This window comes from Pinus tabuliformis, chromosome 2_2, assembly GCF_031772625.1.
Source record: "Pinus tabuliformis cultivar Carrire ecotype Pingquan chromosome 2_2, CPIR1, whole genome shotgun sequence".
Classification (NCBI taxonomy): Eukaryota; Viridiplantae; Streptophyta; class Pinopsida; order Pinales; family Pinaceae; genus Pinus; species Pinus tabuliformis.
The window spans coordinates 773581479-773596375 of record NC_142300.1 but is presented as its reverse complement, the minus strand read 5'-3'; the positions used below and the strand labels follow the sequence as shown (position 1 = coordinate 773596375).

General features: G+C 40.0%; 1 pseudogene; it reads left to right on the top strand.

The window, feature by feature from the left end:
* The first annotated feature begins 3673 nt into the window (after positions 1 to 3673).
* Positions 3674 to 14897, top strand: part of LOC149194977 (putative receptor-like protein kinase At1g80870) — a 73002-nt pseudogene continuing 61778 nt past the window's right edge.

The window sequence follows — 14897 nt, the reverse complement described above, 5'->3', positions numbered from 1 at the left end:
CTATGTAGAAAATAAAATACAGCAAAAGAATTCTAAGAGGTTTGGGGCAATAGACTGGATGGTGGGCCCAACCACCTAGCAAGTTGCCCTTGTACAAATTTAAATCATAGTATTATCACAATATGGAGAAAAAAACTCATAATTGAATGCTATAGAAATTCATTTCATGGTAGAAACCATAATTCAAAATTAAATTCCAAATACATTCATTGTGAAAAGGCCTATTAAAAATTCATTCAATAACTTTGTGTTGGCTCCAGTGGTCCCCTCGAGGGATCATACCACTGGTGTGTTTCTCCTCCTTCCCTGCACTATCATAATCGATCCTCCTTCTACAATGAAATACGATTTACAAAATGTAATATGCCATCCTCTATACCTACATAATTCCTCTCTTTTTATAATACTTCTACATGACAATTCTCTTGGCAAACAACATGGAGATTGAATCCCAATTGATCTTCATCAATAGAGTATCAGTAAAACTATTTCCCTATTGAAGAAATCAATACCTAGCATGAATTTCCCAAATCTGGCCGTTTTATACAATTCTGGAAGAACTTATATTTTTAACAAACTTCCTCCAAAGAACACTTTGTATATCCTTAACCATTACGAATTTGGGAAATTTTGTTGGAGGAAACCTATTTTGTTATGTTTACAACAATAACTGTTCTCATAATTTTCTAGTTCAACTCCATCTCCTCAGAAATCATGCCCAAAACTGATGATTTGGATCTTGTGAAATCTGAGATTTGGAAAAACAGTCTCTCTTTATAAAACTGCCTCAAATAACCTTAGGTAATTTTTATACTATTATGAATTTTAGAAACATTTTTAAGGCGTAGTCAATTTTCTATACTGGGACCAAAACCCATGTTCAGGAATTTACCTATCCACCTTCATCTGCACAAAAAAAGAGGAGGAAGTTGGCAGTTGGGAAAGTGTTGTGAATTTAAGGTTGAGGCATAAATTATTCCCTAAATATAATTCTATACCACCTGGGTGTATATTGACTTATGTGGAATTGTTGAAAGAACATTTTGAACAAAAACCTCTTTCATATTTCCCTAGAAATGTATCAATGTATGGAAACCCCAAATTGGTGCAGGAATGTTGGTGCAAGCACAACTGGTGCAGGAATGTTGGTGCAGGCATAACTGGTGCAGGAATGTTGGTGTAGGAACTGCTCATATAGGAACTGTTAACACCTGCCACAAAAGAGCCTAACATTAATGACATTTTCACATTAAATACTCTTCAAATTAACAAAACACAAAGAGTTCATAGATCAATAATTGTCAGCTCTAAATGCCTCTAAATAATAACTTAATAATGATTATAAACACTTAGTACAAGGATAGAGTTATTCAAAAAAGAAGTGTGAAAATCTAGACAAAACAGAATCTCAACACTCCCCCACACTCTCCTTCTTGCATGTCCTCATGCAAGCCAAACCATAAGTTTATAAAACCATGGAAGAACCAAGGGGGAATGTTTAAAGATCATACTATGGTTCTTGATAAAAATGTGAGCAAAAATATCAGCAAGGAAATATTAAGATATCATGGGATGTCTTCATTTTTAAAGCATTCATTAAGTCTGCAACATTACTATTACAGTGCCAACTAGAACCATGTGACAGTCCTTATGAAAGTATCGAGTGCATGAATGACAAAATTGCAATGTAACAAGATCATGTACATGAAAGAAATGCTTTGTACCATAGATTATGGAAAAAGAGTATTGCACCATTACGATAGAAATCACATACCTATTGTCTTGTTTCAAACGGACTCCCTACTTGTCATAGATTTTATAGATCTTACCTCTACCCAGAGTCTTATTAACATTCATGATAAAAAAAAAAATCAAATATTTGTTGAAAAGGTGCAATTTCAAGAAGACTACCACAACATTCATGCACCTACTATAAAAGTCTTGTACCTAGTTCATGTAGTGGTTATTTAGAGGTAGCCACCATCAACACACATTGTTGTCCATCAAAACCTAGTGAGTAATCATCATTGAGAAATTCATCACTGTAAATACCATAAAGAATTGATTTATGAGACTAGAAAAGGGAAATAAAAGTAGAACAAGATGACACCTTCCTGTACCAATTAGAGAACACTCTAAATTTTGTTGTCATCCAGATGCAAAAGTAAGTTTCTTCTTAATATAGTACAAAGAATTACCTTCACTAAGGGTACCACATCATTAAACATTCATGATTTATGAAAAATAGAACTGAAAGCATCATGCTCAAATAATCTTAAAACCATTGTCCAGGAATTAAAATGATGAGTTTCAGGGAAAGAGAAGGATAACTGAGAAAATCATAGTATGCAATTAACTTTAATACCACAGACATGGCCCCACTGCCCACACTCATCTATAGCCTCAGTAGGGGTGTCTTTTAATGCAATGAAATGCCTATGTCCCACTTACTAGATATAGATTTAGAGTTCTCTTATTTTATTTTTAGATGAAGCCCATTGTCCTAGCTTGGTAACTAGTAGATGGCAGTGCCACTCACAAGATGTAATACAGATGAATAGGTAAGTTCTTGATGAGATCTCCTATCTTCTAGCTGTTCAGCTACAAGCCATTACTCTCGCTTGCTAACCAACAGAGTAATGTCACACATGTTAGGTCCCATGATCGTGGTAGTTTGTGTTAGGATTCCAAGAAACTCTCCTAGTTTGTACCTCGGAGATGCCTGGTAACATATAAATTCAACTATTGTTGCAAGGTTTAATGGAAATAATGATGGTTTGGTTCAAGCCAGATAACCACTTCTACTCTGTTTCACTCCAGACATGCATGGAAACCCTCAGAATACAAGGCTTTAGACCACCAATGCTCACTGTTTAGATATTAAGTGAATATGGAGAATACTAACCACACTAGCAGATACAGAAGTCCATGTGATCGTTGGCTGCAACTAGTACAGAAACCTCCAAATCTAATCTATTAATTCTAAGACAGGATGACAGCTCTCTTGCATTAGATAGAAAGGAACCTCAGCAACCTATTGAGTGATGCATTCAAGATTCTCACACAGAGATAAGATGACAGTTATCTAGTGCTAAACATCAAGAGATCAAGAACACATCATATCAGGTACAAGCTTAGAACAGAGGAAAACGGACAGTGAGCAGTTAATAGCAAAAGAAGCTTGTATTTGTTGAAAATGAAGATGAGATGCTGCAAGTGACAAAATGTCTACACTCCCCAGAAGTTGAACCTCACATCAAATGCCAACCTTGATTACATCTTTCCTTTGGATATTTATAAGTTTACATTACTATGGCACCTGGCCATTTAGGTACGGAGGGGTCTTAATTGACCACCAACTAAATTTAACTGCCTGATGGAGTCTCTAAACGAGGTTGCTTGCTTCACTGTGCAAATATGATTTATACACCTGTTATGTTTTCCTTTAGGTGGTTGGAATGCTCGAAGCAGTGAAGTCCATGACCAATAAATTCTATTATAGAGCCATGCTATGTCCTCTTCTCCATTTGGCCATTCTTTCTATTTAATGTGGTTGTTTGGGATATTACTATAATCGATCCTGGCAGAGCTGGTCATCTCCTTCTTCAGGCAACATAATGGTCATAGGATGTGGGATGCATGGGTACGCGAGCAGTTGGGATGAGAGGGAGAGATGACTGTCAGATTGGGGAAATGGACGGCGGAAATGGCTCGGTGGAGGCTATCGAGCGAGATGGGAGCGGGCTTTGTTAGAGTCGTTGGATCTTCAGCAGACATATCAGAAAGTCATCAAGCGATAGAGTTGCATGGGCGTTTAATGGGCGAGGGTGGTTTAGTCAGGCGGTAACAATTTTCATCGCACCACTTTCGGGCGCTAAGTGGTAAATGCCAGGGGTCGAGTGATTCCACTCAATGATCGAAACGTAACAGCAGATGAGAGAGAAAAACCGCTCTCATTGCGTGCTATCGCTCGATCAAGTTGTTGGTGCGATGTATGTGAAGACCGTCGGATCGGGCAGAGATGCATTTGATGGTGAAAATTGGTCAAGCGGGTCACCTTTATCGGATGCGATGTGGGACATTAGATTATCAAGGAATGATCAATGGCGGGAAAGTGATGAGGGGTTTATGATTTCATGAGGACATATGGGTAAGGTTTTATGGTTGGTTTGACTTTGCACTTAGAGCTGGGGACAAAGGGGAGTTTGTCGGATTTTAGAAGGTTTATTTAGGGAATGGGAAATGTTTAGAGGTGAGTGGGGTGAAGGAGGAAAGGGAAAAGTGACCAATGTGAGCCCCCTTTGGACACAAACAAACAGACCATGCTTCTTTCTGACCTTAGAAAGTCAGCGCTGCATAGCAGGGCTAACACTGGCTCCTTTTGGGGATGAAAGCCTCCCTGTGAGGTTTCAAGAACCATAGACCACTACCTTTCATACAAAAAACAAGATCAGCAATATTTCCTAGTGTTCCATTGGGCATAGAGTCTAATTAATCCTACACTAAGACTTGTAAAAAGAACATATTTACAATGTTGAGGCCTAAAGGGCTTAATTAACATAAACTTTCAAAAACCGCCCATTGACTTGGCCATCAAAAACTATTTTTCCTTCCATACTTTGTAGCATGAAAGTGTTGTTCCCCTGGACCTGAGGAATGACAGAAGGTCTAGTCCACAGAGCAATGAACTTACCATGATTGCCTTTCTTTTCCTTCAGTGCATCCCATTTAAGAACCAAGTCTCCAATTTGAAAATTGTCCACTTGCCTTTCTGTCAAAGGCTTCCTTGATTCTCTTTTGATGTGTTGCAGACGTTTCAATTAATTGATCTCTGATTTCATGCACTTCATCCAAGTCACTAATCCTATTTGCCATGTCATTTCCTCATTCTGCTCTTCCTGCAAGAACTTGGCCATAGGGATGGTCAACTGGATTGGGAATACAGCCTCAATGCCATATATCAGCTTGAACGAAGAATTCCCTGTGGATTTCGTGGTGGTCACCCTGTCAGCCCACAATGCAAACTTTAGTTTGGAATCCCAGTTCATTTTGTTGTCTTCCAATAGCTTTTTGATTATCCTTATCAGGCTCTTATTGGTGCATTGTCTGTAACCAATTTGTGAGGACAACCAAAGCTGGTGAAAATGTTTTCTGTCAAGAACTTCATGACAACACGCTGATCAACTTTCCTTGTAAGGATGGCCTCAATCCATTTAGTGAAGTAGTCAGTGGCTACTAAGATCCATCTGTGTTGGCCACTAGAATGTGGATTAATTTCTCCTATGAAATCCAAGCCCCATTGTTGGAAAGGGCCACTGGCATGTATTGGCTTCAAGGGTAAGGATTTAAACTGTTGTTTTCCTTCAAACCTCTAGCATTTGTTATAGGATCTTACAAATGAAAAGACATCAGAAAGCAGAGTGGGCCAATAATACCTAGCTCTGAGGATCTTATGGGCTGTGGCTTTCCAATAGTGTTTTCCTCCACAAATGTTGGAATGAAACTGATGCATGACCTCGATAGTTTTTTCTTTGTCCAGACATCTTAAAAGGATTCTAGATGGATCCCTCCAATAAAGCAAGCTTTCATGAATACAGAACTTGGTTGTTCTGAGCTTAATAGTCCTAGCTTGGCTTGCCTTAAGGCCTGGAAGAACTTCTAGCTTCAACAAAAATTGAGCTATTCTAGAATACCATTCACAAGAAGCTAGATTCTTGGCCAACAACTGGTCATGTCCTTGGCCTACAATTGCTTCTTCTATTTGTACATCCTCTGAATTTGTACCCATGCAAGTTATGTCAAGCATTTTGAAATTTTCTTCAACCATCATCTGAGCAAAGCCCTGGCCCTTGACAAGCTTAGTGGGCTTCAATTCTATGTTGAATTCAATAAGCTTTGCAATCCATTTAGCCCTTCTTCCATCAACATCTGGTTGTGTTGGGAAATCCTTTACTAAAGCAGAGGGCACATATGCAATTACCTTGCAGTGCAGAATGTAGATTCAGAAGGATTTTAAAGATTTGATAAGAGCATAAGCCTGTTTCTTGATAATATCATACCTTAGTTTAGCATCCCTTAAGGTTTTGCTGAAAAATACACCGGATGCTCTGAATCCCCATCATATTTCTGCAATAAGACTGCTACAAGGGTGCCACCGGAAGCAAAGGAGAAGATACGGAACTCCTTTCTATATTCTGGGCTGATCAAAGTGGGGGCTTCCATAATAGCTCTTTTGATGGCTTCAAAAGATCTTCTTGCTGCATCAATCCATTTGATCTCTGATCCCTTTTTCAACATAGAGGTGATGTGCTTTACCAATTCTGCTAAACTATGAATAAACCTCCTTACAAAATTTATTTTGCCTAAAAAGGATTTGATGTCCTTTTTTAATGTTTGGGCAGACAAGGTTTGTATAACTTCCACTCTTTCTGGGTCAATCTTGACACCTGCAGTAGAAACAATGTGTCCTAGCAGCTTGCCCTCTTCTAAAGAAAATTGTGACTTCTTAGGATTCACTGATATCCCAAACCTTCTGCACTTTAGAAACACTTTCTTCAAATGCTGCAAATGATCTTGATGGCTGCTGGAGTATACTATTATATCATCCAGGTAGATGAGAACAAACTTATCCTTTTCTCTTAGAAATGCTATATCTAGGGCTCTCTTAAAGGTAGCCCCAGCATTCGTCAGCCCAAAGGGCATCTTGGAGTACATAAAAGTGCCCCAAGGAGTGGTGAAAGCAGTCTTTTCTTGGTCATCTCGATGTACAGCAACTTGGTTATACCCTGAAAATCCATCCAGGAAAGACATAACTTTGGCTCCTGAGACTTTCTGTAGCAAATGTTCCATCTCTGGCAGGGGATAATTGTCGTTTCTGGAACATTTGTTCAGGTTCCTGAAATCAACACACAACCTAATTTCTCCACTTTTCCTCCTCACCACTCCCAAGTTGGCTACCCACTTCGAATATCTCAGGGGAACTATGATTTTGGCAGCCAACAACTTCTTCATTTATTTTTCAATCAGAGGGAGGAAGAAAGGATTTATAGGTCTTAGCTTCTGTTTGAAAGGAATGGTGTCTTTCTCCAATGGGATCTTATGCTGGATGATATTTTTGTCATAAGTTTTAAGATCACTGTATTCCTAGGGAAAGAGATAAGCAAATTGCTTCATTAAGGTGCAATACATAGAACTTTGGGTAGCAGACAAATGGGTGGAGAGATTTATATACTTTGGATGATCTGGACTCCCTATGTTATGCCTATGGGATGCAGACTAGTTTTCTTTTTGGGAAATCTTATGAGGCACATCATTATGATCAAACAACTTCTCTAGAGGCACTAGCCCTTTAGGTATATGATTGCTAGGCAACTGAACAATGATGTCTTGGCAAATTCTGTTCCTTAGCTGGGGCTGGGGACATTCTTCCAAGGTTTCATTCTCTTGATCAATTTGAATTTCAGAGAATTCATCAATGACTTGCATAAACCTCTTTACTTCATCATCATCCTCAAAAGATTTCTAGTGTTGGACATTATCAGGCAAGGATGGTCTATATTTTACCTAGATTTGATAACCCAATCTAGGGGGCATGGGAGGGATGAACATGCTAGCAGACACAACAACGGAATCAACAAGCTGATTTTTTACTCTAGGGATATATGAGATACAAAGTTGTCAAAAGAATCTTTGAGTCTCCATTTACCTCATCTCTGTATGCTTTCAGCCTTGGGTGCCTTGCTTGGAATGTTTTGTTCACTTGGTGAATGATGAGATCAACATCTCCAAATACCTTTATGCCTTTGATTCCTATGTCTTTGGTAGTGTTTAAGCCCAATATCAGAGCCTCATACTCTGCTATATTGTTGGTGACCTGAAAAGTCAGTTTAAAAGACAGATGTGTGCTTTCTTGTTTTGGAGACACCATCACTCTTGCTCCTGCAATATCCCTTGAACAGGCTCCATCAAAGAACATACCCCAAGCATGTTTCCCTTCTTCTTCCATGGCCTCGCATACTGGTCTCTTGAGTTGCACCGAGGCCTTATGTGATTCTTCAATTTGGAGAATACATGCTCCAAAATCAGTGTCCATAGCATAAATGGGATGATTAGTGGGATTTTTCTCATCACTAATGATATAGGCCAGATGGGCTTCCATTTATAGTCTTATTCTTTCTCCTCCAAAAACTAGGATGGTGGCATAAGACAAGTCATTTTGCAATGTCCCACCCAACCTCTTAATCCACCCTCTAGAAAGTAGCATACCAAACATAGGGGGAAATCTGCTACCATAATATCCATCATCATGCTTTTCATGTGCATCTGAGTTAGGGTGATAGCTAAGTCTTTGATTAACCCAAGACATTTCACGTTCCTCAAATCAAAGGAGAACAAGTCATGATAAGGTCTGATAATATCAAGGTCTAACTCTTCCATGATGGCTTTGGGCATCAGATTATGGCTGGCACCTATATCCAGCACACAGTTGTGGAGGATTTTGTCAAGAACGATCAAGGAGACATAAAATGATGGGGAATTGTCATCAATAGGTTTAGTTATTGGGCTAAGCACAACTACAGGTTTATCATCTTGTAAATTCACATAGACATTGGATGTTTGTGTAGCTTTCAGCTCAAGGGCATCAAGGACGGGCTTCTTAAAGACCTCACTCTTTACAAGTTCTATCAGAGGTACATATATTTTTAACTTTTGGACTTCTAATTCAAAGCTAAAAGGGGAAGGGGACTTATCAAGGCCTCTTACCTCTTGAGCTGATGCTTTCAGGATGATGGGATAAGTTGTCGATCGCTTCTACTTGTTGATCTGCTGCTCTATGGGGACAACAGCTCTTTGGGTAAGATTCTCTTTGACATTACTCGTTCTTGAGCTCAAGTTATCTCTTTGTTGGACTTCAGTCTGTAGAACAACTTCTCTATCCCACTCATGACTAGTCTGGTCCCTGAGTAATGACTCCTCGTAGGCAGCTAATGTCAAAAAGGTAGCATTGCCCTTGTCTTCCATGCAGTGAATCTCATCCTCTTCATCAAATTGCTCCTTCTCAATGACTGCATTCTGGAAAGGAGTCTTAACCTGTTGTTCTTCACTGGCCTCTTCGCCCCTCTGAATGATCTACAATTGTTCATTTGCTCTTCTGAATGGATTTGGATTTCTAGGAGCAAATGTATTAGGAAGCCTTGCTTTCCTAGAACTCTGCTCAACCTTCAGTTTCGATATTTCAGCAGCCAATGACTCTATCACTTTAGTCTTTTTGTCTATTTTGGGTTTTGAATATGAAGAAGAAGAGGAAGACTCACCTCTTTGCCTCCTTCTATCAACATGTCCTTTGAGTTTCTCTACAGCCATGATATTGGATTCTGCCTCCAAGGCTACATCTTGCATTTTAGCTAGAGAAGCACATCTCCTCTCTCTTAATAGCAAGCAGAAATCAGAATCAAAGGCATTGGCATAGGTGAGTTTGGCGGAGGTGGGTGTAGGCTTGACTTCAACTGGTATCTTGCTATACATACGATTGAATCTTTTATTAAAATTAGACAATGACTGCCCATTTTCCCTTTTCAGGCTTCCAAACTCAGTATGGTAGTATAGCAGGTATTTCTTATCTCCCAAATGCTTTGAAAACACATCATATAATGCTTCAATGTCTGCTATAGACCTAGGGGACAGCTCTCTGAACCACTTTCTAGCATCTCAATCAAAGCTTTGGACAAATACTCTCATCCACACATCATCTTCACCGATATCTAGGTTATCAGAATAGCTATCAAAAGATTGAAGGTGCTCTTCAGCTGTTACTCCCTTTGTACTAGTTAACTTAGGCATGTATTTATGATATTCTCCTGCAGACATGGAATTCAAAGGAATAGGCAGGACCAGCAGTCCATACCTAGCAGCTATGATTCTTTCCATTTTGGTGGGCACTTGTGGGCATGCCATGACTAGGGTAGATGGAAGGGTACTGGAAATTTGGATGATAGAAAGATGAGAAATGAATGACAGGGCTAAAGGAATATGATGTACAAGAGGGGAGGTTTCCTTTGGACTGATATCCAAGCAGAACCTAAAGGAATGGGAGCTTTATGATTCTCTTAGAATATTTCTTCATTGCTAGTATGAGAGGCTATATTTTCGACATGTCGATGCTCTGTTACAAGCCTTTCTGGCAGAGATACATAAGATTTTTTAGGCTTACTTGATCCTGATGCTCCCTTTCGTGACATCTTTCTCTGCTAGACAATATTCTCAGGGTCAGGTACTAGGTCAGTTGGTTATTTCTGAGGATTTTTTCGAGTATGTCTCACAAACTGAGCCAGAACTGTGATGTGGAGTCACCAAAAGGTTAGTACTCCAGTAGAGTCGCTAGATAGATGATTACAACCAAAAATGTGTCGAGAATTTTTCTATCATCAAAGCTGGATCTATGTCATTCTCCCAGGGGAAGCTGAGCTTCAATCTCCTCTCCTCGGCAACGGGGCCAATTATGTTAGGATTCCAAGAAACTATCCTAGGTTGTAGCTCGGAGATGCCTCGTAACATATAAATTCAACTATTGTTGCAATGTTCAATGGAAGGAATGATGGTTTGGTTCAAGCCATATAACCACTTCTACTCTGTTTCACTCCAGACATGCATGAACACCCTCAGACTACAAGGCTTTAGACCACCAATGCTCATAGTTTATATATTAGGTGAATATGGAGAATACTAACCACACCAGCAGATACACTAGACCATGTGATGGCAGGCTGCAACTAGTATAGAAACCTCCAAATCTAATCTATTAATGCAAAGACACGATGACATCTCTCCTACATTAGATAGAAAGGAACCTCAGCAACCTATTCAGTGATGCATTGAAGATTCTCACACAGAGATAAGATGATAGTTATCTAGTGCTAAACATCAAGAGATCAAGAACAGAGCATATGAGGTACAAGCTTAGAATACAGGAAAATGGACAGTGAGCACTTAACAACAAAAGAAGCTTGTATTTGCTGAAAATGAAGATCAGATTCTGCAAGTGACAAAATCTCTACAGTCTCTAGAAGTTGAACCTTACATCAAATGCCAACCTTGATTACATCTTTCTTATGGATATTTATAAGTTTACATTACTATGGGGCCTGGCCATTTAGGTATGGAGGGGTCTTAATTGACCACCAACTGCATTTAACTGCCCAATGGAGTCTTTGAACGAGCTTGCTTGCTTTAGTGTGCAAATCTGATCTATACAACTGCTATGCTATCCTTTAGGCGATTGGAATGCTCGAAACACTGAAGTCCATGACTGATAAATTCTATTATAGTGCAGTGCTATGTCCTTTTCTCCTTCCAGCCATGCTTTCTGTTTAATGTCGTTGTTGGGGATATTACTCTAACTGATCCTAGCAGAGCTGGTCATCTCCTTCTTCGGGCAATGGAATGGTCATAGGATGTGGCATGCATGGGTATGCGGGCAGTTGGGATGAGAGGGAGACATGATCGTCAAATCGGGGAAATGGATGGTGGAAATGGCTCGGTGGAGGCTATCGGCTAAGATGGGAGCGTGGTGTGTTAGGGTCGTTGGATCTTCAACAGATAGATCAGACGGTAATTGGGCGACAGAGTTGCACAGCCATTTAATGGGCAAGGGAGGTCTAATCGGGCGATAACGGTTTTCATTGCACCGCTTTTAGGTGCTAAGTGGTAAATGCTCAGGGCCGAGCGATTCCACTTAATGATCGAGATGTAGCAGCAGATGAGAGAGAAAAACCGCTCTCATCATGCACTATTGCTTGATCAAGTTCTCGGCGCAATGTATGCGAAGACCGTTGGATCGGGCGGAGATGCATCTGACGGTGAAAATTGGTCAAGCGGGTCACCTATATTGGGTTCAATGTGGGCCTTTAGATTATCGGCGAATGATCAAAGGCGGGAAAGTGATGAGTGGTTTATGAGCGCATGAGGGAATATGGGTAAGATTTTATGGTTGGTTTGACTTTGCACTTAGCGCTGGGGCTGAAGGGGACTTTATCGGATTTTAGAAGGTTTATTTAGGGAATGGGAAAGGTTTAGAGGTGAGTGGGGTGAAGGAAGAAAGGGAAAGGTGACCAATGTGAGCCCCCTTTGGACACAACCAAATAGACCACGCTTCTTTCTTACCTTAGAAAGTCAGCGTTGCATAGCAAAGCTAATAGGTTGGCTCACCATGAGACCTCCTATCCTCCCATAATTCTTTTATAAATTCTGGTTGTAATTAACATTGAAGGTTATTTAATAAGTAGGGAGGCGGATCTACTCCTTAATAGTACGGGATTGTGTGAAAAGTTTTTAATGAATAATCATTACTAGCTAGTCCCTCTACCCCAAAGACTTATTAAAAATATCCTAGCTAATGAATGAAAGATTCTTTAAGTTAATAATGCTAGTGTCTCATGAATAGCTTATTATGATCTTTACAAGAGTGGTCCACCATAGGGGGCTCGCTTATAGTGCCTTCTATGGAAACTGAAATATATATCTCAGATGAAAACCTTATTAGAGTCATTTATCATGGTTACTTTTGAAAAATCATGAGGTATTAGAGTGAATCATACTCAACTAGATTTGTCACAAATGTGTGTGTTAAAAACTGATGCAGATTAAAAGTAGTTTTAGTGGTTATGCTTTGAAAGTCAAAACCCCAATTGCATTGTTGTGGCAACTTTCTTCATGGCTCTACCCTAAGAAGCGAAAGACTCCCTTTTAAGTATAAGAGGACTTCCAGTAAAACCAAGTGCACAAGAAGAGGATAATCATATTCATGTTCAAATTTATAAAGTATATGCGAGAAAATAATAGAACATGAGGCACCAGCTGCATTAATTGATTGGATGCTACAAACTATTGAATGATAAGGGAGGGATGAATACTGGAAGTCGTATGAAACCAAGATTCTATGGGATCCATATCCTCTTGGTCATTTGATTCATGGTTAGCATCTGGTGCAAAGTGCACGCTGGATCAGGTTGGTGTTATTCAATCTCTGCTTCTGATGACTTCTCCTCATCAAGCATGACCCATACCTTCTTGGTCACCCTAGGAAGATGTCATGGTGCTTCATGATTCCCTTCTTCCAGAGGAGTCAACTGATTTCTAATTGATGCCAAGATGTGTTCTTTTTGTGAAGTAGAGACGCTAGCTTCTGCTAGAATTTGAGATACTTCTTTGAATAGCATCACATTTCCTGGCATTTTCCTGCTAGTTGGAAGTCCTGTTAACACCTGGAAAAAAAAGTAACACACTTTGCAGTAAAATAATTTGCTCATAAAAAACTCAATTGAAGTAAATCAAGCATCACACTTTGCATAAATAAAAATTACTCAAAAAAACTAAATTTCATTAAATCATAAATCACACTTTGTAGTAAAGGAAATCACTCATTTGGAGAAAGGAAAACATGGCTTGTCAGCGCTTTGGGAATGTCGTCCAGTATGCTTCAGCAAGCGAGGGGAATCTCTTTAATCTAGAAATTCAATTGCAAAGGAAAGGGAAAAGCATGAGAAATAGTTGATGCCTTATCCTACAATGCCTCCCCGGCAATGATGCCAAAATGTTGTTGGCATTATGATTCAGGTGTTGTCCTTGATGGCAAACCCTTTCAGGTGATAAATCAAGAAGGACGCAGGAAATATGCTCAGCAAGTGCGTCCCCGCAGGTATACCATACAGAACCCGCGTCCAGGGACGCCGGCCAGCCGTTCAGGAGGTGCATCCGCCCAGTGCACACATTTCAAGGCAGAGAAAAGCACGTGGGGGTTTCTTGCGTGGTATCTAGCCGATGTTTTTGTGTTTCTATGGTGTCGGCTCGTGGTATTGTTCCATGTTTTGGGGAGAAGCTTGCCTATATAAAGCAAATGAGTTCATTTGGATTAAGTATCATCTTGGTTGAATATCTTTTGGTGAGATCTAGTCCAGATCTATGAAGGCGAATCTTCTAATGGACTGTGATCTCTATGGCGCATGATCAGATCTATGGATCTGAGTGTTTGGGTTGGTTCTGAAGTCCTCATATCTTTTATATCTGAAGGGACGCAGGTTCAGTGAAGGAAAAGTGCGCCGGGACGCAGTACAGTAAAGGCTCAGGTGCGTCTCGGAGGCAAAGGACGCGGCGTGACTGTGTTATTGGGTGCGTCTCTGAAGCAAAAGACGCGGCGCGATAGTGTTTCTGGGTGCGCCGGTCGCAGCAAAGCATAGAGGAACAGTGCGTCGGCACGCAGAACAGTGGAAGGTAGACTGCGTCCAGTCGCAGGTCACAGAAAGAAAATATGCGTCCCTGTCTTAAGATGATCTGTTGACTGTATATTTCTGTTCATAAGGTGTTCTGGGTTATTTCTGTAATTACTGATCTGATATCTGTAGTGGACTGTATCTGTTGTATACTTGTTGATCATTTGATTCTTCATGAAAAGAAGTAGGGGGTTGTAGCTCCCTTCCAGGAGAGACTGGAAAACGAGAGAGAGTTGTAGCTCTCTGCAGGTTGCAGCCTGCGTGCTGGTAAAGGACTGCACCAGTACAAAATCATTGTAAAAAGAATTTCTTGAAAGAAGATAGAGACATATTGCAGCAGGTGGTTTTCTCCCGCATTGGGTTTCCACCTTACATCTTGTGTTCTTTGGTGTGACTGTCTATTTTCTTTATTCATGCTCATTATTTTATGGTACTGATATGCAAGAATAATTCAAAAGATCAAATAAGGAAGATTTGGTAAATTGCTTGATAATACTGATTCACCCCCCTCTCAGTATTATTTCCAACAAATGTCGGGAAGTATAAATGCAATATTTACACCAAAATGTCGGGAGGTAGATCCATTTTATCCACGGATCTACCAAAAGATGAGAGGGACCAAATCTCAAACTT